General features: G+C 42.7%; 2 pseudogenes; both read left to right on the top strand.

The window, feature by feature from the left end:
- Window positions 1-452: 452 nt before the first annotated feature.
- On the top strand, window positions 453-1,240 carry LOC147450835 (uncharacterized; annotated as a pseudogene).
- Window positions 1,241-1,774: 534 nt separating this feature from the next.
- On the top strand, window positions 1,775-2,952 carry LOC147450834 (mitochondrial adenine nucleotide transporter ADNT1 pseudogene; annotated as a pseudogene).
- Window positions 2,953-23,315: the final 20,363 nt, after the last annotated feature.

Raw genomic sequence — 23,315 nt, 5'->3', positions numbered from 1 at the left:
CCTCCATCACCTGTGCCACCTTGGCTTTCAACACCTCAAGAGATTCAATTAAATGTAAAACTTCTGGCTCATCCACTCCAGTAACTTGCTGGTAACTTTTCCTTCATGATCATGTTCCAATTGATCTACAAGTGGATACAGCTGCTCGCCCAACATCAATCTCTGTTGTTCAAGAGGAGCCGACGCTACAACTGATGCCAAAGCAGTAATCTCCTCTCTCTCTCTCTCTCTTGTGTGCTCTTTCAGAGAGTTTCTTTTTAACTATGAAAGAGAGAGAGAGAGAGAGATCTCTCTTGCGTGCTCTTTCAGAGAGTTTCTTTTTAACTATGAAAGAGAGAGAGAGAGAGAGAGAGAGAGAGAGAGAGAGAGAGAGAGAGAGAGAGAGAGAGAGAGAGAGAGAGAGAGAGAGAGAGAGAGAGAGAGAGAGAGAGAGAGAGAGAGAGAGCTATTGCATGTTAGAACCCAGCATGGCGGTCGTCCTGCAAGAAGTATCCATCAGCTTCATGCAAGCAACTTCCATCAGCATTGCCGTAGGAAATGGAGCTCTCACCTCTCTCTTCACGCTGAGCACACCCTTGTAGGGTTTTTCGGCCTTCTTGTCAGTGGCCCATTTCTGCATGCTTTGGGGCTTCTCGTGGATCTTTCTTCTTGAGGAGAGAAACTGGAGATGGCAATGAAAGCACTGGATCCCTCACCGTCCTCCCATTTGGCGAGTGGCCTAAGAACGTTGTTATTCTTACTTTTGAAGATTTATCTAAGCACTATGAGTCTATTCTTTTCAAAGAAGAGGAACATCCATCGACATTTCTTGCAGATGTTATGTAACCACTATTTACACAGCGCAACCAGGTCAATGCCTACCACTATTTACACAGTGCGACCAAGTCAACGCTTGGAGGAGATTGATCACCATTTTATTCATATCTCAGGATTGTCGCTGATAAATTAGAATCTGAAGTGTATTGAAGTCTTATCTAATTAGAAAGACAAATCCAAAGCGATCGATGGGTTGAATTCAAAAGTTCAAGAGGTCATAAGTAGCCCTCCCATAACCTTACCTGCAGACAAGACGGTGTGAGATGCTGCAATCTTGATGTTGAAGCACAAGATACATCAAATTCCTCTATTTTTCAATCATTCAAGACAAGTTGTTGGTATTGTCACTAGGACGGATATATTTAGCGTATTGGAGGGGAAATCGTCTTCATGAGTGATGGGTGATTAAGCTGGGCTAAAGCAAGCAACACAAACTGTATAGTGTGATGGGATACATACTTTAGTCTTAGGTCACATGCAAAGTCAGCTGTTTTACTAGAATAAATTTAATGCGGTCTTGTGAGTGGAAGTGTGGATTTTACTATTTTCAAATTTTGTATGATCCAGATGTCATGTAAACACTTATGTCTATACTTGTATTGTGTGGACTTGCCTTGAGAGAAACTGACTAATGAGAAGCTTATTTTAAGGGTAAGAGAGAGAGAGAGAGAGAGAGAGAGAGAGAGAGAGAGAGAGAGAGAGAGAGAGAGAGAGAGAGAGAGAGAGAGAGAGAGAGAAAGAGATTTGTTGTGCCCTAAATCACCGTCAACCACCATCTATCATGCTGCCTACATGCCGCTCATTGTAGCACTAGGTGTGGCAACGGCTTCCAATTGCAGGTGCCTTGTCCTTTTCCACAGCTCGCTCGCCCCACCCAAGTGTCTCTTCCTCTCCTTCCCTTTAGTGACTCGACTTGCCTCCATTAGCTTCCTGGACTGTTGCTTTGCCCTAGTTCCCCATGGTTTCTCAGACAGAGGGCACAACTTCTAGGATACAAAAGGAGCATGCACGGTGTCATAGCAGCACGGAAGATGAGATTGCCTCTCATGGGAACGTTGCCTTTTGCTGGAGGTATCCTCTTTATGCTTCTAAGGAATAATCGTCTGCCTCCACACTTGCAACTCTTGCGGAAGAAGCAAAACTTGCAACTGTTGAAGTCAAGGCTGTAGGAGATAAGTCACTGGCCGTTTGTAAGTCTCTCATTGTTGGAGGTGTGGCTGGTGGAGTTTCACGTAGTGCTGTAGCTCCACTTGAACATTTAAAGATTCTTCTTCAAGTTCAAAATCCGTTGAATTCTAAATATAATGGCATGGTGCAAGGCTTGAAGTACATTTGGTCAATGAAGGCTTAGCTGGATTTTTCTAAGGGAATGGAACAAAATGTGCTTGAATAATTCCTAACTCTGCTGTGAACTTTTATAGTTATGAACAAGCTTCAAGTGAAATTTTGTGGTTGTACAGGAGGGAGAGTGGGTGAGAGGATGCTAATCTTACACGATTACTAAGACTTGGAGTTGGTGCATGTGCTGGAATTATTGTAATATCTTCCATGTATCCTATGGACATGGTTCGAGGTAGGCTTACAATGCAGACAAAGGTTTCACCAATGCGCTATCGAGGAATGTTCCATGCAGCGTCAATGATAATGAAAGAGGAAGAACGATTAGCAGTCTATAAAGTCTCGTTGCCATCTGTTATTGGTGTGATCCTGTACGTGGGTTTGAATTTTGCGGTATATGAATCACTCAAAGACTGGCTGATGAAGAGGAACGTAACAAGCAAGCAAGAAGAGAATGCTGATTTGAGCGTCCTTACAAAACTTGGATGTGGAGCAGTAGCAATTACAATGGGCCAGACTGTAGCATATCCACTTGATGTGGTACGGAGGAGGATGCAGATGGTGGGATGGAAGGATGCCTCCTCTGTCATCATTACGGATGGTTAGATGAAGGCACCAGTTCAGTACACTAGGATGATTGATTCTTTTTTGAAGACTATTCGAAATGATGGCTTTGGAGCCTTGTACAAAGGCCTGATTCCCAATTCTATCAAGGTTGTTCCTTCTATTTCTTTGGACTTTGCGACATACGAGGTGATGAAGAATATTCTTGGAGTCAAATTCCAAATATCAAATTAAGTGAATCTGCAATAGCAATAAGGTAGAAGAGATTGTAAGTGGACAAATGATTTGAAATCACATTGATCGTAGTACTGATTTGTAAGAGTCTGTAATTTTTTAAAGAGGGAAATTTAAATGGTAAGTCTGGGTGAGCGCTCTCCCTCCCCTGCCTCGCTAAGTCTAACAACCAACACAATTCTTAACACTGGATACTCAATTGGGTTGGAAAAAATCTACACAAGCCGCAACACCAAAAACGATGGTGCCACAAGAGACTAGGTCGGGCTGCATCAACATGCACAATCTCTCCTTGTGACAGAGTACAACGTCCTGTCCTGCACGTCAATACAGATATGTTGATTCTACAGCATGCACCATCTCCGCCTCCTCAACCGCTTCCCTTCCAGCCTTCCCTCACCCATATACGATCCTCTCCTCCTCCTCCTCTGTCTCTCTCCTTCATCTCTCTCAACCTCTCTGAAAAAATTCCACACCGGCGCGGGCTCTTTCAGAGAATTTTTTTTTAAATACATTGAGAGAGAGCGAGGAGAGAGAAAGAGAGGGGGAAGGGTCGAGAAAAAAACCTAGGTTTGGTGTAATCACACCTGCAAATTTTGAGATTTACCTTTAAATTTTAAATTTGAAAGTGAGAAAAACCTACAAAATTTAGAGAAATTTAGTGTCATTTGGTGTAAAACCCTTCAAATTTAGTCAATGTACCACTAAAATTCTCATAGATAGGTTTGCAAAGTTTTCAGTTAAAAGTTCTTTTCGAGCACTGGTCCCTACCCGTACATGAAAGAGTCCGCGTCTCTTTCAAAGAGATTTTTTGCAGGGTTTTGTTTGTACTATATAATTGTTGAAAATGACAACGATTGAACTTGAGGACCTTCTTGCCTCATCTATTGTGAGTTTCCTTGTCCAAATCCTTCAAAACCAAATTTGTCAATGATTAGGGACCCTGCGATTTACCTTTCCTAGCCAACACATTTGTCTAATCATGGCACACTGTTGTTTGTTTCCTTGCCTTACTCTTTTAGTTTAAGTCTCGTGGTCCTACATGTAGGGAGGTAGGAGTAGGTGAAGTCGCGGAGCGGAGCGTGGGTCGACTCTCTCTCTCACACACACACACAGTGAGCTTACACAGTACACAGTACGCAGAGAATTGTTAGAAGGGTTATCTACCAATTCCTTAGTATTCACAAAGAATATGTTAGTATATACAAAGAGTTAGAGGTAAGTGAGTTAGGCGGGCGGCCGGCCATATCCGCATAAGAGGCCACTTGGGCTTTAATCCCAACAACATGCCAAGTCTGACATAATCTTTAGTAGCCACATATGATGTAAACCACTCTTTGTGCGGAGAAACATGTAAAGATGCCCCTGAGTCGATAATCCAATCACTCATAGCATGTCCATCCTCTGCAGTCAAGAAAACAGAATCAAGATTGCTTGTAAGGAAGATGTCACCACCTGCTATACCAGAATCACTGTCTGAACCAGATCCTGTGACATTCACCTCTTCAATCTTCACTGAACTCTTCTTTTCATCTTGCTCATAACTCTTTGTTTTGCCTTTTTCTTGTTTCCACTTCGTACAGTCTCGCTTCATGTGACCCTTCTTGCCACAATGGTAGCATTCTATGTCATCCTTTGACTTCGAATCACAAGACTTACTTCGGTTTTGTGCCTTCTTACCCTTCTTCTCTTTAAACTGTTGTCTCCCTCGAACGACCAAAGTGCTATTGCCTTTGCCTTTGTCAATGTTCTTCCTGTTCACTTCCTCTGTGAGCAAGCTGCCTTCTACATTGGCACTTGTAAGACCTTCTGGCGCGACAGAATTACTTAACGCTGTACGAAAAGTATCCCAACTGTCTGGCAAAGTGATTAAGAGAAACATAGCCTTCACTGAATCTGGAAAGACTATCTCTTGTGCTGTTAACTGGCTGAAAATTGAGTGAAATTCATTCAGATGATTTGACATGGCTGTCCCTTCCTTCATCTTCAAATCCACCAATTTCTTGAGCCAGTAAATCTGAGAAGCAGCACTTTGTTTCTCGTACATATCACATAGCTTTTGCCATACGCCATACGCTGTAGTCTCTTCTGCTACGTTGAAGTAAACATTTTCTGCCAGTGTCAGCATGATTGTGGAACAAGCTAACTCGTCAAGCTCTTCCCACTCATCTTGAGCCATAAATTCTGGTCTCTCCCCTTTGAGCTTCAGTGGCTTCACTTGTTTTTTCTGCACCAAAACCTGCCAAATCTGCTTCTTCCAGAATGGAAAGTTTGTGCCATCCAGCTTCTTTATGTTGTAAAGAGTCTCACTTTGAGAAGATGCCATATCTGCCAAACTGTTTACTCCTGAGAAAAATCCGGCAGAGTTTCCCCTGTAAACTGGCCTCTGTACACAGTAAACAAGCTATAATCAACAAGCTGAACACCTCTCCTCAGGAACTGTCAGTATTTTTGAAAATTTTTGACAGAGTCTCCCCTGTAAACTGAGCTCTGGGAACCAAAAGATAGCTCAAGAAACAATCATAAATAGCTGACCAATGACAAATCTAAAAAATCCCTGTAATATGCTGTCCTGTAAGCATACACTGTCTCCTCTCTGGGCGATGACAGAACCTGTATCTGTCTCAAGACTGAACCCTGAACAATGCCTCAACGGCCTGACGCATAAGATGCAATCCAGTGTCTACACAAAGTCATACATCCTAAGGGATAAAAGTCGCCGAAGAGGATGCGTGTAGAGGGGAACTCCAGCAACCTAATCCACCTCACACTGGGTAACCCAGCCCCCAGTGCTTGGCTTCAAAAAACCTCACACACGACCCTCTCAGATGGCTCAGCAAACTGCCCAGAACTAGCATACATCCTATAATAGACCAATCACTGTCCTATGACTGCTGCGGCGGTCTGTCTGCTAGCGTGACTCACAACTAGCAGACCCACAATCACAGTACATCAATCTGCAATACATGCCAGTGGTGTCAAGCCGTCGTATGGCCACACCTCCCCTGGAACCTGGCAAGCACAAGAAGTAGCAATGCAGACTGCAATATATATATCTGATGATATATATGTGTACCTGGTCTATAGATGATGCTCTGAAGACGAATAAGTGATGTATGTCGATGTCGATATTGATGTCGACCACCTCCTGCTTGCCAATCTACACAAGACGGATTTCTTTGTGGCTGAAATCTATCTTCTGCTGTAGTGCTCAGAACGAAATTCTGAGGGCATAAACGGCTTCGAAAGGCGGGTAAAACTCCAGGTCGCCTGGTGGAAACGCTCTCGGAACGCCGAGTGTGAATTTTCGAACTCCGGATCCAGAATCTGCCGAAAAAGTGCGCGCGCGCGCGATTGCGCAAATCCGCACTGAACCAAGGCTCTGATACCAATTGAAGTCGCGGAGCGGAGCGTGGGTCGACTCTCTCTCTCACACACACACACAGTGAGCTTACACAGTACACAGTACGCAGAGAATTGTTAAAAGGGTTATCTACCAATTCCTTAGTATTCACAAAGAATATGTTAGTATATACAAAGAGTTAGAGGTAAGTGAGTTAGGCGAGCGGCCGGCCATATCCGCATAAGAGGCCACTTGGGCTTTAATCCCAACAGTAGGAGATTTATATCCATTGGAATCATGGTGCCACTATTCCCAACAAGGATCAATGTTGGTAGAAGTGCTCTTCCAATATGCGAGGGAAACTAGTTCCAAGAAGAGGAATATCAACATGAGATTGTATGTTCTAGTCCATTAAAGGAAACATTCTACCAAACCCTTGTTCAAGGGGGTTTTTTTGTCAAAAATATGTGATCATTTTACCATTAAAATTAGGTGTAATATTCTTTTAGTTTTTTCTTTTTTGTGCTTGAAGTTACCTAAAAAATCCTGTTTGGTTTTTGTTTTGTATAGTGTGCCATGGCTAGTCTTGCTCGATTTAGGAATTACTCGGAAAATCTCACTTGAGATTTGAGATTCCTCGAAACAAGTTTGGGTAGGGAGCATCCTCATGGAGGTTTGGGTGGTGCAAGTGCCTAGGAATCATTTCTATAGCTGTAATGGAGAACTCCTCATGACTACATTGGTGTACTTGTCTGCTACATCTAGTTACCTCCCTTGGGTGTCTATCTGCCTAGAAATAGCTTTGGGTATGGAGCATTCGTGTGGAGGGTTTAGGTGGTGCAAGTGCGTGGGGATCATTTTTATAGCTAGAATGGAGTGCTCCTCATGACTAAACCGGTGTACTTGTTTGTTACATTTAGTTACCTCCCTTGGGTGTCTATACGTTTGGAAACAGATTTGAATAGGGGGAATCCTCATTAAGGGTGTAGTTGGTGCAAGTGCCTAGGGATAATTCCTATTGTTAAAATGGAGTGCTCCTCATTAATACATCTGCATATTTTTGTATGGTACATTTACCTACCTCCCTTGGGGGTATATTCACCTGGAAATAGGTTGGATATGGAGCATTCTTGTGGAGGGTTTAGGTGGTGCAAGTGTTTGTGGCTCATTTCTAGTGTTTTCATGGATCCCTCTTCATCATTTCATTGGTGTTCTTGTCTGCTACAGTGAGCTACCTCCATTGGGTGTATCTATCCACTTGAAACAGATTGGATAGGGAGCATTGTTGTGGAGGGTTTAGGTGGTGCAAGTGTTTAGGGATCATTTCTATCGCGGGTATGTAGCACTTCTCATCATTTCATCGGTGTACTTGTATCATTTCTATAGCTAGAATGGATTGTTCCTCATCACTTCACCAATGTACCTGTTTGTTACATTTAGTAACCTTTCTTGGGTGTTTATTCATATGGAAACAAGTTGGATAGGGAGCATCCTTGTGGAGGTTCACCTGGTGCAAATTTTTGGGAATCATTTCTAATGTTGGAATGGAGCACTCCTATAAGACAAGGGGAAACTAGGGTCTGAGAGTCCACCACCCAACCACCCTTTTAATAGGCAAGCCCCTAGCCCTTTGCCCTAGTTGGACACCCCGTTCTACACCGCCTAGCCCGGTCTTGCCTTTGTCTTGTCCGGCCTTGCCGGTGTCCTGACATTACTCCCCCCTTAAGAAGAGTTTTCATCCTCTAAAACAAAAGTGGGAAGGTTCTTCTTAAGAACACTAATGTTCTCTCAAGTGGCATCCTTTATGGATCTAGTTTTTTGGTTGACCGGAACACGGTTCTGTAGGAGGTTCAATGAAACCAAGAGTAACATCTTGATTTTCCACATTCTTGTCCATTTGTAACCATCTAGTGTGTAGACTCCATTTAGAACGCACATGAACATACTAAACGAGTTATCACGACAAAGATATACCTGAAAGAGTACCGCTTTTCACTTTATGTGAAGTAACTTGCTGACCTAAATCATCAGCCAAGTGTAAGTCCTTGAATTGTTCTCAAATTTAATCAGTAAATAACCCCACCCTAACGAGTGTCAAGGTTGAGAACCTGACTTATACATGAAGAGACTACCGAGTCGCAACATGCATTAACTGATAGTAAGTAAACTCCAAGAAGAGAAATAAATGCTTACTTATTGGATCGCTTGGTGCTAACATATGCACTTTGCTTATCCTTCAGCACAAGATTACTCTTTGTAATCTACCTATCCCCTTGGATAACTGACAGTACTGAGGTATGCAACTGTTTTTTGTTATGACTCTGTCATTGAGAGAGGTAACAAAAACCACAAACAAGTCACAGACTGACCCACCTACCGTGTATGTGGTTGTGACTATACTAAGAAGACTTAAATGTGGCACTTTGTCGGTGAATTAAGATCAAGATTTATGTTCTTTTCCTATGGTTGTGCGTTTTCAGCAACCAGAAAGCATGTTTCAACAATCCAGAACTTTCCTTGTCCTTGACAAAGTGTCTGGTGTTATAGCGAAAGAGTAATCTATGAGGCTGTGGAGTTCAATCCACCTGACCAACATGTCTTGCATGTGAAATTGTAAGCCCTTGGCTACTATGATGGCCTCAAGCATGAGAACCAAACCATAAGTGCCTTGCACAGTCTACATCAATTTCTAATCGTAACAGTTTCCCAAACTGGCGTGCCAATGCCCTTGATACCAAATCAATAGGCAGTATCTTGGCACAAGGAAGAATCCTTGCTTCATGTAAAATTGTCAAAGAACATTGCTTTGCACAAAGCAATAGTTGCCAATCAAATATGTAAACATGGAAAAATAAGCAGATTGTAAAATTGGCTAACCTGGTCATTGCTGTAACCAATTGGCCCGATATTTTGTGGAAGAAAACTTGATTAACAATGGCGCATAGTCATATCTTCTGCATGAGTGGGAGGTGTCATATGTATATACATCTGTCACGTAATGAAATAACCTGCAGGCATATTGTCAAGTCCTTCATCCCAAGTTCGTATGCTCGTAGCATAGACCGAACATGGGGAGTCGCAATGGAAGATGTGTAAATAGAAGCCTTGCTTCACATAAGTTCATGAAATGGATGAGACAAGAATGGAACCTAAGTGCTCATAGCTAATAGATACTCTTGGTGACACACATGTGTCCGAGAAGAAAAAGATTGACCTTGTCAAAATTTCATAAGAAAATGGCCTTGCCAAATTTTGCTACGGATTGAGCATCATAACATTGCCCGATGCTCATCGATAGCTAAGCTATCAAATGTCAACTATTATCAAACCCTGCTTGATCCTAGCAACCTTTGCTTCACAAGTTGGCGTAGTGAAAATTATGTGGTGTTCGACATGGAATTCAGCTCATAGCTGTGGATGTCCATTATGCTTCATGTACCTATATTGCCTACTACCTAGCAAGCTACAATAGATTTGGCATACTTATGTATCCCATGCTTAAAGAGATAGGGATTCATGTCCCTGGAACCTTGTTGAGTAGGATACCATACTAAAAACATAAAATCACCAAGAAAGTATTTCACAAACAAAGAGTACCTGAGTAATGCAATACTGGGTGCATACACTTCAAAATGCATGTCGGCTTCTTGAAGTATAATAACGAGTCGTCCCAATTATTTCTCAGAGTGAGCCTTGCTGAGAGAGGGAGGTAGGCATGGCCGCTTAGCAGGGTTGAAGGCAAGCCGCAAAGGGCCGCGGGCATAGCCCCTAATGAGGGGAAGATACACAGGCGCATCCAAGCCGAATCCAGTGCAGATAGGCTCGATGTGAGTGCGAGGCCGAGAGTGGTAGTTTACATCATGGGCTCAAAGGCCAGGGCATAGCAGGGCTATCGCCATCTCTCTTTCTCTCAGCTGCGGCATCGTCTGCATGCCATCGTTGCTGCAGAGAGTAGGATTTTCACATTGGGGCGCCCATGGTGGCCTCAATTAAAATTACCAAATTTATTAGGGGTGCATGCACACCCCTAAAACTCGGCTTTTGGCTTGCGTACAAGCATCTTCGAACCCGATTGGATCTCCGAACCAGCAGATCACATGAACGAACATACCCTCACAGATTTTGCAGATAGTTTTGGCATGGCCACATTGATTTTTGGAATATTTCTTTAGCCATACATATTGACCTTGAAGCGACTATTACCATCTCTCTGACGACACAGACGATAATGCTCATTTATTTAAGGATCTTCGACACATTGATCCCGTAAAGCATAGCAAATTGCCGAAAACACTCAATCTATTTTTTCTGTAGTTGTTGCAACAGAACCACATAAAGGTTTGCATGGCATGTTTGCATGTCAATTTGGCATCAAAATTCAAGGAACTTTGAATGCACAAGCTATGTGCCCGACCAGCTACGAGACGAGAATGAGGCATCAGGTGGCAAAGCCGACACAATTTTGGCAAATATGCTTGCAAACATCCTTCTACCTAAGCCATGGAGCTTGCACGCACAAGCACGCACAACTTCTCAGCAATAATTGGTTGCTTTGCATGAACATGCTAAAAGTGGAGGTCCACGACCCACTGTGCTTAGAATAGACCTTCCTCTGATACCAGTGTAAGACAAGGGGAAACTAGGGTCTGAGAGTCCACCACCCAACCACCCTTTTAATAGGGAAGCCCTTGGCCCTTTGCCCTAGCTGGACTCCCTGTTCCACACCGCCTAGCCCAGCCCTAATATGGGCACTCAAGTACAACTTTGGAATGCATATAATGAGGCAAGTAAGTCTTAAGTAGAGCTTTTGACCAACTACCCTTGAAGAGGCACAGTCTGCTCTTACACATGCTATCTATTTTACATTGTTGTGACGCTCCGTGTCCACAAGGTGAAACTCCGACTGTACACAACATTTTAGGCATTATTATCCCTTAGACAAATTATTGATTGCCATCCCTTGGAGTATATATCTTATGGGGTTGTGCTTGGCAAAGCCATGGTTGATACATATGTCTGCTGTAGTGTATTTTAGAGAGCAATAAAGGCGGCCAGCGACGCTTTGATAAATATGAATGCTAATTGATGTGTTGTGTTGTGCCTAGATTAATATGTGTATCAAATATGGTTCATTTGAGAGATGACCATAAGAGTTTGAGGAGTTATTTTCTGGAACGGTGTGACTCGGAGAACATTGAATACATGCTCAATACTACCTTGGATAAGGTTTTTGCCAAATTTGGTGGGAGTCTGGAGCTAAGAGGAATTGCCGCTTATACATTGAAGTAAAAAAAAAAACAAGACAAGTTAATTTTGAAGTTTGAGCAATTGAAAATAGAGATAATCATGGAGTCTGGGGCTAAGAGGAATAGCCGCTTACACATTGAATTAAAAAATAAAACAAGACAAGTTAATGTTGAAGTTTGAGCAACTGAAAATAGAGAGAATCATGGCGCTACATATATTAAAGGGGTGTGTCAACAGACCAAGGGGGGCAAGGAAAAAGAGAAGGGGCCATCAAGAAGAGCTACCCCATGGCCCCTACATTACGGAAGCAAGAAAGAGATGAGCGGTGGTTGATGCTGACAAGCAAGGATGCAAACTTTGAGGTCTGTAGTGTAGATTCAAGGAGGGACCACTATGAGGATTGATAGAGGAAAGGGGAACTCTCTTGAAGACGAGGGAGAAAATCCAAATAGAAGCTAGCAAGGTGAAAAGTGCAGGAGGGTCAGAAGGCCTAGCTGCAGCAATAGTGCATACCATTTGGAGTCGTTCTCGACTAGGAAAGAGATCATCATCGTCGTGTGCAAGAAAAGAGAAGGCCAAGTCATCATCAGAGGGAGCGGGCGATGCTGTTGGGAAGATAAAGCAGAGCGGCGGGTACTGCTTGGAGACACCTGCGAGCAAGGGGTGATGGAGATGCAGTGGCATCTCACAGATGGGATACAGGGAACTCTTCAAAGCACTAACTAAAAAGTCTCAAAATAAACTACAAAGAGGATCATTGCTGCCAAAGCCATCACATGTAAAGGCTTCTCGTCGGCATGTAAAGAATGAGGTGTTTGCGAAACTTGGGTCACCATTCCATATTGAAGCAACGTTCTTAGGCAAGGGCGGCAGAGAGGTACAGTTTAACGAGCACAACAACCTCTTCGTTGATCTTGAACATATGCAGTTCACTTCTTTGACATCAGTCGAGAGGAGTGCGGTGGGGTTCTCAAGTTTGTTTTGAAGCTCAATGAGTGTGAGGTCCTGAAGAACAAGAAGCTGGAGAGAGCCAGCATTACCCTCATGAACAGAGGTCTAAATCCATCAATAACGAAAGAGGATCCACGATACTTCAGCCTGCAATCCGAAAACAACATTCTAACTCTAGGATCATTTCAGGTATACTTTGTTCACTCTATGATAACAAAAATATTGATTATTTGGTTGTTGATTTTGTGTTTTTTTTTTTCACTGCAGCTTGATAAGGAAAATTTTGAAATCCTCGATTAGGTTTATAGTTAAACCCAAATTCCTTCTATCATCAGTGAACAAAGAAACGGAGCCATTCTTTCAGTGGAAGGATCTGGTGACTACACAGTGGAATGGCACATGGCAGGTGACTTAAAGACTCTTAATTGTATGTACAACATAACACAAGGAGCAGTTATGGCAAATCCATGCTTATATTGCATGGCTGATGCACAATCTCTTAAGAGTGTGCAATGGAATAGAGCTCTCAACAAACATCTTCAAGATAAGACTTTTAAACCAATGCTTGATATTCCTCTGAGTAGAGTTCACGTCTGTACACTTCATGCACTCTGTTGAATAATTGAAAAGGTGGTTCATTTGTACATATGTTTTGCATGGACATTAAAGCCAGAGAGTGAGTCAAAAAGAGTGATCAAAGCATTAGAGGGAGTGCTCTAAGACCTTGGTTTGCATGGAGGCAATGTCAAAATCGAAGAGGACCCTAAGATGTCTCAAAGTCGGTACAAGGTACCGAGGAAAGCATCGATAGACGGAGTGAAGGCAAGAAGGTTTCTTGGGTTTAGCCTCAAAGATTCAGACAGAGAAGAAAGGAGAAACATGTTCAACAAATGGAAACAATTACATAAAGTGGTTAAAGACAATGGTGGTGTGGAAATCACTAGATAAAATTTTCCACTACGTTGAGCAGCATTCTTGGGACCAAAGTAAGCTCACATCATTTTAAGCAGTCTTGCTGGATTGGAAAAAGGCTTACTTTACAGGGTGAGGTGGGCAACATATCACACATTACATGGTGGGTTGGCATTCTACGTATACAAAAAAAAAAATCCAATTGTACTCTACTGAACATTTTGTTTTATTTCAATACAACACATACTGTTCAACCATGGTCCATATTTTGCCAAGACATATGGCTCACTATCAATATGGTCCACACAAGGCATGGAAAAATCCACTGCATGGCAAGAATAGGTTATTTTAAGCACAGTAGACATGGGGGAGGAAAAGATAAGGCCAATAGCCTATTTGAATTACAACAATGGACTTATAGACGACTAATTCATAGAGCAAGGCAGAAGGAAATTCTTAAGAGTTCAGAAATTACACGGTCTTTACAGCACATCCGCAAAGAGAAGAAACAGATGGCTTGGGGAGCTTTAAATGCGGCGGAGCACCATGCAAGGTGGCGACAGTCACAAGTCAGGAGTGGGAGAAGATGGACTTGTGCCCGTCGTTTTTATCCTCTTCGATGCACCTCCTTCTTCCTCACTTTGTACCTCTTCAATGTGCAAGCTCTGTAGACGAGCTCGTTCCTCAGTTGATGGCAGCATCCCCACGGGCATCAGGTGTCTTCTTTCCCTCATAAACAGTCACTTGTTGTATGGATCTACGCTCTCCAGGTCTTCAACCCCTACAGCCAGAGCCTAAGCTGTGTAGGACATGAAATAGGGGGCTCTGAGTGCTTGGCACCCATACCCAATGCCAAATACGTGTAGAGCAAATTGTTTCTCAATCATAATTAGTCTTTCTGCGTTTAGTGGGAGGGGGTGCCCACCACAAAATCTTGTAATAACGTTCATTGCAAACAGTGGGAACTTTGCATTGTCCTTGGAGTATTCCTTGTGGTATATTATGATCTACATAAAAATTGTAATGAATTTATGGGCCGTAAGTGAGTTGAGTACAATTTCCAAGTACTTGAATTGTTTCTACAAACCTTTTGTGGTGGAAACACCCGATGTAGTGAGACAACGCCGCATCCTTGCCTTGGACTCCAGTGACAAGCCCTTGCCGTGAGCCTCCCGCTCTTCTAAGGAAACTACCGTCATACACTAGCACCTGTCAACAAAAAAAATGATCATGATATTGTATCACTGGGCCATATCCAATACCATCTGAATGCACGAAAAAGGTTACCATCTGATTCTCCTCCATTTTCAGCATCGACCTCCCCCACAAGTGAATAGACTGACTATTCATTACCTGATCTCCTGGTGCCATGGACCTACCCATGTTTTCCAAGCTGAGTTGTTTTGTTGTGATTCAAAGTGCTCATCTGTTGGCAAATTGGCCTTTTTAGACTTCTCTTCATTGAATGTATCTTTGATCAGTTGCCACCCTGAAGTGAACTGTGAGTCACGGACAGCTGTGTCAGCAATAAGATGTTGGTCCACTCCATCATCATCCACAAACCCCATGTCTGCCTCAAAAAAATTTGCAATTGCAACTAGGCAGTAGTCCTCCCATATATTGAGCTCATGCATGATATCTGTGAGCAACACATAGTGGGTGTCGCACGCCATAGCAAAGCTGGGAGCACAATTCAGAGGCAAAGTCACTTCCTTACTTGGACTTTCTTGCTTGCACCCTATTACTGCATCCGCAAGAGAAGCAAGAGTTAAGCCCACATCAAATGTTTCCTTTAATACCTCTACCCGCTCTTCTTCTTGGTCGAACTGCACCTCCACATCCTTTACCTCTTCCTCCGACGCCAATGGACAACTACCAAAAGTTGTTGACTGGGAAGTCTCTGACTCACCATCCGTCTGCAAGTATAAGTAATAGAAAAACCGGTGCTAGAATTCCACTAAGCGACACTTTTTGAAGTGCTTCATACACCTGTCTTGTACAAGTAGTGCATTGGAGGGACACTTTTCTACACAGCGATTCAATCTCCTCGAAGCACTCTTGTCAGGGTCAAGGTCGTCTAGGTGCACATATCTCAAGCCATCAACTGTCATGGAATTGTCACAAGTGACTGCCTCATACTATTGCAAATGGGTTTGTAGGTACTCAAATGAGCAATCTATAATCCTCTGTATAGAAAACTCTGCATTAAACATTCCTGATAGTTCTGGTGCATGGTGATGAGCACGGGCGTTGTATAAGAACGTGAATAGTTTTTCTTCACATGTATCCTCGCTCAACACTTGTCTCCGGGACTATGATCCCCATGACTGAAAAAAAAAGCAAGCCAAAACTATTTGGTGTCATAACCAAGAGAATAATGAGCATCAAGTACCCCTCAAGGTCTCTATTCTCCTGGTTCTATCCCGTGCACTAATGTCCTAAGAGGTGACGTCACTTGAGTCAGAACCAAGCGAATAGGGGTCCCAAGAATCTCTGAAGGGCCCTATTTGCTTGGTTCTGTCCCATGTGCTTATGTCATAAAAGGTGACGTCACTTGAGTTAGAACCAGCGAATAGGGGCCCAAGAATCTCCAAAGGGCCCTATTCTCTTGGTTTTGTCCTGTCCGCTAATGTCATAAAAGGTGACGCCACTTGAGTCAGAACCAAGCGAATAGGGCCTCAAGAATCTTTCAAGGGCCCTATTAGCTTGGTTCTGACCCAAGCATTCAAAACAGGTGGATAAGAACAGAGCATTTAATGTTATCAGTGATAGATATATAGGCCTACTCACTGACTATGCCCAAACTTAGGCACGGTCACATAAGGAGTAATTATTCCAACCATGCGGTTTGAGACTTTTAATCTTACCCTCGAATCAACCCAATGGAGGCCGCTCAATCCAGGGCCAAGGGGAAGAGTGCAAAAAAGGCAAAGGCAACGACGATCTGTTTGTTCTGCTTGGAGATGGATATGGAGACTGCAAGAGTGATCGGCGTCTGACTCTCAACGCAGGATCACGAGAGGTGGCCAAGGGGAAGAGCGCAGAAAAGGAAAAGGCAACGGCGATCTTTTTGTTCTGCTTGGAGATGGAGATGGCGACTGCAAGGGTCACTCGCCTCTTCATCACAAAAATGTTCAATTTTTACTCCATAAGTAGCTGCCTCAACTGAAGAGGTGGCATGCTTAGTTTCCATATCTTCAACTAAGGTTTGCATTCCCCCCTTCTCAAAGTTAGTTCTCAAGGGTAGACCTGTCTCTCTTAAGTGGATTTTACCATCCTTAAAAAAGACAACATCTTTTGACAAAGCATCACTAAAATCATCACAATCCCTTCTTACATGGTCTGTACTATCACACCAAATACATCTATTAACAAACCCTTCTTTGGGCTGTTGTCTTTGCCTAGGAAGTGGCTGTGATGGTTGGCCTTTTTCTTCAAGCTTTGCAAGCTTCACCTTCAAGTTACACATTCCCTTCACAAGCTCATCTAGCATGGACTCATCAAACTTAGGAGCAATAAAAGTAGGCTTTACCATTTTGTCAAAAGTTGAGGTTGAAGGACTTGTAGTGTTTACTACCATCTTGTCCCTTCTTCTTTGTCGTTTGGCAAGCAACGAGACAGCACCTTCAACTTCATTCTAGTCGGTCTTTAGTCCTTGCTCAACATCTTTATCTTCAAGAAGAAGCTCCAAATTTTCTTGAAACTCTTTACCTGCAGCTTGTAAGAAAAGATCTGTCTTCTCTCCATCTAGTGTGGCCCTTTCTGTCCTTGTGAGTTGTGCATAGCGCCACTCAAATTCCCTAAGTAGCTCTGTTATTGATAGTCCTTGCTTTGGTTTGACTACCCATTCTAAGAATGTCCTTTTGGTCACTCTCTCTGAGTCCTCCATGAAATATTCCTCCTTTAAAGCTACTTTGAGTTCTTCCCAATTTCTCCCATGCCCATCTTTAATTGCCCTAACATGCTCTCTAATTTTTGGAGCAAAAACTAGCTCAAAGCTTTGAATCATCTCACCTTCTGACACGCGATGTAGTTCCATCTCCTTCACATACTCGCGTAAGTACTTGGTTACATCTTTGCCATTGAATTGATCCATTCTGTTGACGACCGCTTGTATGGCCTTCGTTGCTGAAATCTCCCTTTTTTTAGTGACATGTTGTTGTTGCATGAACATTGCAAATGCTTGAAACATTTGCATTGTTGTTGGGTCAAAATGCATAGCCCGTTGCTCAACATGATCACCCATGGTTACGCACAAACTCTCACCCTGGCAGTTTCGCGTCGGGCTCACCAAAAATAGGTCAAGAAGTAGGCGGTCTTGCCAGGAAGGCACCACGCCTCTTGCTATGAGAGTTTGTGAGGAAGCTCAAGGGTTATGAGAAAGAGCTAAGATGTAGATAACATAGCTTCTAGAGCTAAAGAAGAAATGTAGCCAAAGAAGCCACTCACTTTTCCTTACAAACACACACGTGATGGAGAGAACTCATGAAAAAACAAAAATGAAAACATTGAGATTACGATCATATCGTATCATGGGTAGGATAAAAGGGTTAATGGATGAGTTAATGATATTTAATCTTTTTTGTCCAAATAAGCTGCGGATTGCTCTTTGGAAGTGTAGCTTTGTGCTTAATATAATGTATATGTTTTGTTTAGCGATTGGGATTAGTTGTGAGTACAAATCCTCTCGATTCATAATAAAATAACCACATTCACATCAAAAGAGAAGTCATAGTCAATAATAGGTGGTATGATGGGATTTGGTGAGGGAAGTATTTCGTTGAGCCTTTCAGGACCAAATAGAAACACTATGCGTTGTTGAAAGTGAATCTTTCGACTAATCCAAATGTTGACCCTAATAGATTGCACAAAATGGAAATGAAATAAATCGCCTCTATGTGGATTATGGTTATTCATCGATGATATACTTAGTATGTTCAAAGATAAAGGTGTGAAAGAAGTGAAAGGAGAAGAAGAAGAGAGTTTCTCTCCCAAGCCCTATTGTTGCCCTTAGGCAATAAGGACACTGCGGGGAGAGAAGTACCTGTAGCAAGGAGATTCTAGAATTCTTGGAAGAGAATGAGAACCTTAAGAGAGAGAGGTTCTTGTGAAAGATGAAGATATGGTTACTAACCTTGTGCACAGAATTGTTTCCCGCAAGAAGGTTGTGCCCGTTACATTGACAAGATTGCTGCTTGAATACCTTCCAATGAAACAATTAGGACACAACAAGAGAGATGAAAGGAGGAGTAAAGATAGAATTAGAGATAGATCTAAGTGTGGTGGTGGTATTAAAGATAAATAATGAGAGATAGAGAAGGAGTTAAAGACGTACAAGTATTGGACTAGATATGCAAATGAAAGAAAAACTAGCAACATATATCTTACATGAGAGCAATCGCCACCACCTTAATGGAGAGAGAAGATGAGGAAAGACTTCATCCTTTCTTCAAGATAAAGTGTGACACTATGGAATTGAGCTATTCTCACTCACTCATAACTTGCCCCCAATGAAGAGAAGGTTGCCCTTTTTATAGGTGAGGGAGCCATGTTTTACATAATCACTTGATTAGGCTAAAGAGTTAGCCCAAATCAAATGTTCTTTGGATATTTCTTAAAATGGCCAATATTAGGACTCAAAATATCATGAAATTCAACATTTTTGGTCGTTGAGGCTCCATGTGGGTGCATGAGGTATGTGGGCCCCACCTAGGCATCTTCTGTGTGGCTCAAGCAGGGGGTCCCAACTTGTGTGTCTTGTCCTTCAAGGCATCTTTGAGGTGTCACATTCACATGCTTATATCTTTATCCTCCAAATATCTTATTTTATGGAAAAAAACCAAGATTACCTCTTTTCACTTGATTCACCTGTTTACCATCTCTTCTTGCAGTGTAGTTGTGAGAGGGTTTTTCACTGGTTTCCGTGTAACTTTTGACATGTGACTCAGATTGGCATGCTTCAAAAGGCAAAATTGGCCTACTAAAAGAGCTTGATTTGTTTTTGTCCTTTTCTCCACGCCCTTAGGTCGGAATTTTCAAATTGGGATGGTCCAAGAAGCTTTGGATCTTTCCTTTTCATAAAGTCCTCTAGTAGGTCCTTCCCTCTTGTATGTATCCAAGAAGGTATGCATTATTGAAGGGTTATATTATTAAATAAATGTGAAAATAAGAAAATAATTTATATATGGTAGGTTATAGCTGAGATATTAGAAGAAATATACAAACGCTTTTCCCCCAAACAAAAAGAGGCACAATCATTGATACTTCTCTTGTAGTACTTTCTAATAGTAATGTACATTTATATTACTTCAAAGGTAATACTAAGGTATGGTAGAAAGATTTTATTTATGCATATGAGTATTATATGAAGTATACTTATGCGTCAAAAAGTCACAAGATAAATCGTTTAATGCCCGTTCCCACTATATACGTGTCACAGCACGACAACGCAGAACTCTACACATAGTGAAGAGGTATACTACTTACTACCCTTTTGTGCACTTGTATTTTGTCTAGTCAATACCAAGCGAATAAGGGAAGGTAAACCCTGTTTGCTGCACCTGTTTACTTAGTATTGACCATAGGATGTTTTCTTTTACACTTTTCCTTGGTTAGTACCAAGCGAATAAGGGAAGTCCACTTTGTTGATGCCCCTGTTCGCTTGGTACGGAGCTCGGAAAATATAAGTGATGTCTCCTAGTACAGAGGTCAATACTAAGAAAATAAGAGGAAGGTAAACCCTGTTTGTTGCGGGTTTATGGTTTTTTTTACCAAATACATGTTTTGAATTTATCAAGGAGAAGCAAAATTACAACTTAATACCCATGTAGGGGGTTTTGAGTTAGAAAACACTAGGGACAGACACAAAGGCCAAGTTTTAGACTTTACAAAGGGTGGCCTACTAATTTCCGGGGGTTTAGGGTTCACAATAACCATGTAGTCCTTTTCCTTCATAGCCAGACTATCTCTTCTTGAAGCATGTTGGCAAAGTTAATGGCTTCCTCATATTTACTGGCTAGCTCAAGCACTTCATCCTTCATCTTCTGTAGCCAATTATAGATAGCATCTACAGAGCCATTCTCGGCGAGCAATCGCTGCAGGTCTTCAGGCCTTCTTACTTCCAGAGAGTCTTTGAGGATTGAAACTCTGTGCCTGACAATCAGCATTTGTTCGAGCTTCAGGCTAGCATCCTGCACAGAGCATTTAGCAAATAAGCTCTTTAAACTAGGATCTTGGAAATTGGGAGCAGAAAGAAAAGAATTACCAGTGGCTTACCTCGAGGATTGACTCCCGTGTTGATAGCAGCCACTCCTGGGTTGTGTCGATCGAGAACGCTAAGGGTGACATCGGGGGAGGGCCAAGGGGGGACCTCATGAGGAGGTCTCGGATGCGGTCCTGCTGGCACTGCGGGAGTATACCTTGGAAAGGCATCACCACTATCCTAAGCTTCTTGTAGTTTCTCTGCGAAACCTTGAGGGGGGTTCTGAAAAACTGCTGGTTAAATAGACTAGATGGGACATGCCTGAAAAGTAGAGCCTGGGTTCTGGCTGATGAGTGGTTTGTGAGGGGTGGTACCGCCATGCGGTTTCATGAGAGGTAGACGTGGGAGGGATAAGCAATGGTACCACCCCCCCTAGATTAGGGGAGGTGATGGGAGGGAATGACATGAAAGCTAGGACCGCATGGACTTAAATGTCTCCTTCACATTGGTATTTTGTTTCAAGGGATGCAAACCTGTTCGCATACTATTACACTTTTTTGAGGTCACTACCAAGCGAATAAGGGAAGACAAACTCTTTTCGATGCACCTGTTCACTTGGTACTGACCTCAGAAAATATAAGTGATGTCTGCTATCACTATTTTCTGAGGTCACTACTGAGCGAATAAAGAAAGGAAAACTCTTTCTGATGCACCGGCTCGCTTGGTACTGACCTCAAAAAATATAAGTGACATCAACTATTACTATTTTCTGAGGTCACTACCGAGCGAATAAGGGAAGACAAACTCTGTCCGATGCACCTGCTCGCTTTGTACTGACCTCAGAAAATAAGTGATGTATGCTATTACTATTTTCTGAGGTCACTACCAAGCGAATAAGGGAAGGCAAACTCTTTTTGATGCACCTATTCTCTTGGTACTGACCTCATAAAATATAAGTGACGTCTGCTATTACTATTTTTTGAGGTCACTACCGAGTGAATAAGGGTCACTACCGAGTGACTTTTTGTGTTATGCTATTTGTAGAGATGCCTCATGTAAAGGCCACGACTAGGAGGGCAACAGGTGAATCTTTGAATGCTCAAGCAAGAAGACGTCGATATGAGGTGCACAAAGGTGTACTCCAAGAGCTCCGCAGGATAGAACCACACGTTCAACCTACTATTCCACGTCTCCCTTTCCAGCAAGCAGTGTGGGAGATCTGCGAGCAGTGGAGAGACGGCATGCGATGGGCCAGCAATGCACTACTCTGCCTTCAATAAATTGCAGAAGACTACCTCGTTGAGTTCTTCAGCGATGGATATATCCTAGCGCCCATGCACACCGCGTTACTATCATGCCGCGGAATTTGGATACTCATCGGAGGCTGCGTTTCTGCTACGATGGGTTGCTTCAGCCAATGCCTATCCAGGATAGTAGAACCATGGATATTCTAAACATCCCCCCTCTCCATCTTTGTGCACGACAGACAGAGCCGTCTAGGGCTGAAACAAATAGCAAATGGACCTGATCACGAGTCGAGAGAAACGACACAGATGGGCAGGCTGAGATAGTTGTAGAGGGGCATGAGCAAGCCAGAGTGGACCCCAAGGCAGTCATGGAAGAAATAGAGAAAATTATCGAGGAGCCAACTAGACACCAAAATGAGCAAGTCATGGAGGATCCGCAGCCAGTAAGGGCTAATGAGGGGCAAGAGTAGGCCAGGGTGGACCCTCATGCATTCATGGAGGAACCAATATTGAAGGAAAATGATCCGAAGCCTGTGCCTATTAGGGAGGACCCTATGGCTGTTAGGGAAGAGCCTGAGGTAGCCAAGGAGCCAGCTCAAGAAAGGCAAGGGCAAGGCTCTGCATCATAAGGACCATCCAATGTATTAGATGAGTCAATTATTTTAGAGAAAATCAATGAAGAGAATGAAGAGGAGTTGAGAGTCATGGTTGGCTCATTAAATGGGTCTCTATCGAGACATGAGTCAATACCAAACGAGACAGTGGCTTATAGGATTGGATAGTGGTACTACTCGCTCGGTATTGACCCATGTCTTTGCGACAGTCGTCAAGTTTTTCTTTATAAGCCATGCTTGATTCATTAAATGGCTCACTACCGTTAAGAAATGGGTCAATACCAAGCGAGCCAGTGGCTTATGGAATTCGATAGCTGCTTCCCCACTCGCTCGGTATTCACTCATGGGTTTGTGGTAGTGACAGCCCGCTGAAATACCTCAAGTCTAATCTCTGCCATTGATTCATGTTAGGCACGCTGTCTCGCTTCTACCCCTGAGGTTCAAGACAAAGTATACGTAATAGATCCACCGATATCGCCTTTGATGCAGAACAACTCAGTTTCCTTTTTGAGTCTAATGAACTGGTTTAGCACAGTCAACTTTGATCTAGCGCGCTTTTTGGTCACTGCATCCAATCAATCATGAGTTTTTTCTTGCCTTGTAAAAACCATGTTGCATTTAGAATCTTTCTCCTCGTCTTTTATGGTGTCTTTGTAGTGATCATTGGAGTCTGATGTTATTTGATATGGAAGCTAAGATTGTTTACTACACAAACTCTGGGCAAAGCAGGGCATGTCACGGTCGTGTAAAAACATAAGGCCCATTTGGGTACATTTGGAAGTAGTGTCTCTTTGTAATGTGTTGCTGAATCAAGTAGTTATGTATGTAGTGCCACGAAAAAACTTGTA

Source organism: Adiantum capillus-veneris, chromosome 9, assembly GCF_014529385.1.
Source record: "Adiantum capillus-veneris isolate H3 chromosome 9, ASM1452938v2, whole genome shotgun sequence".
NCBI lineage: Eukaryota > Viridiplantae > Streptophyta > Polypodiopsida > Polypodiales > Pteridaceae > Adiantum > Adiantum capillus-veneris.
Note: the sequence above shows the minus strand (reverse complement) of the source record. Positions and strands in the feature narration are given on the sequence as shown.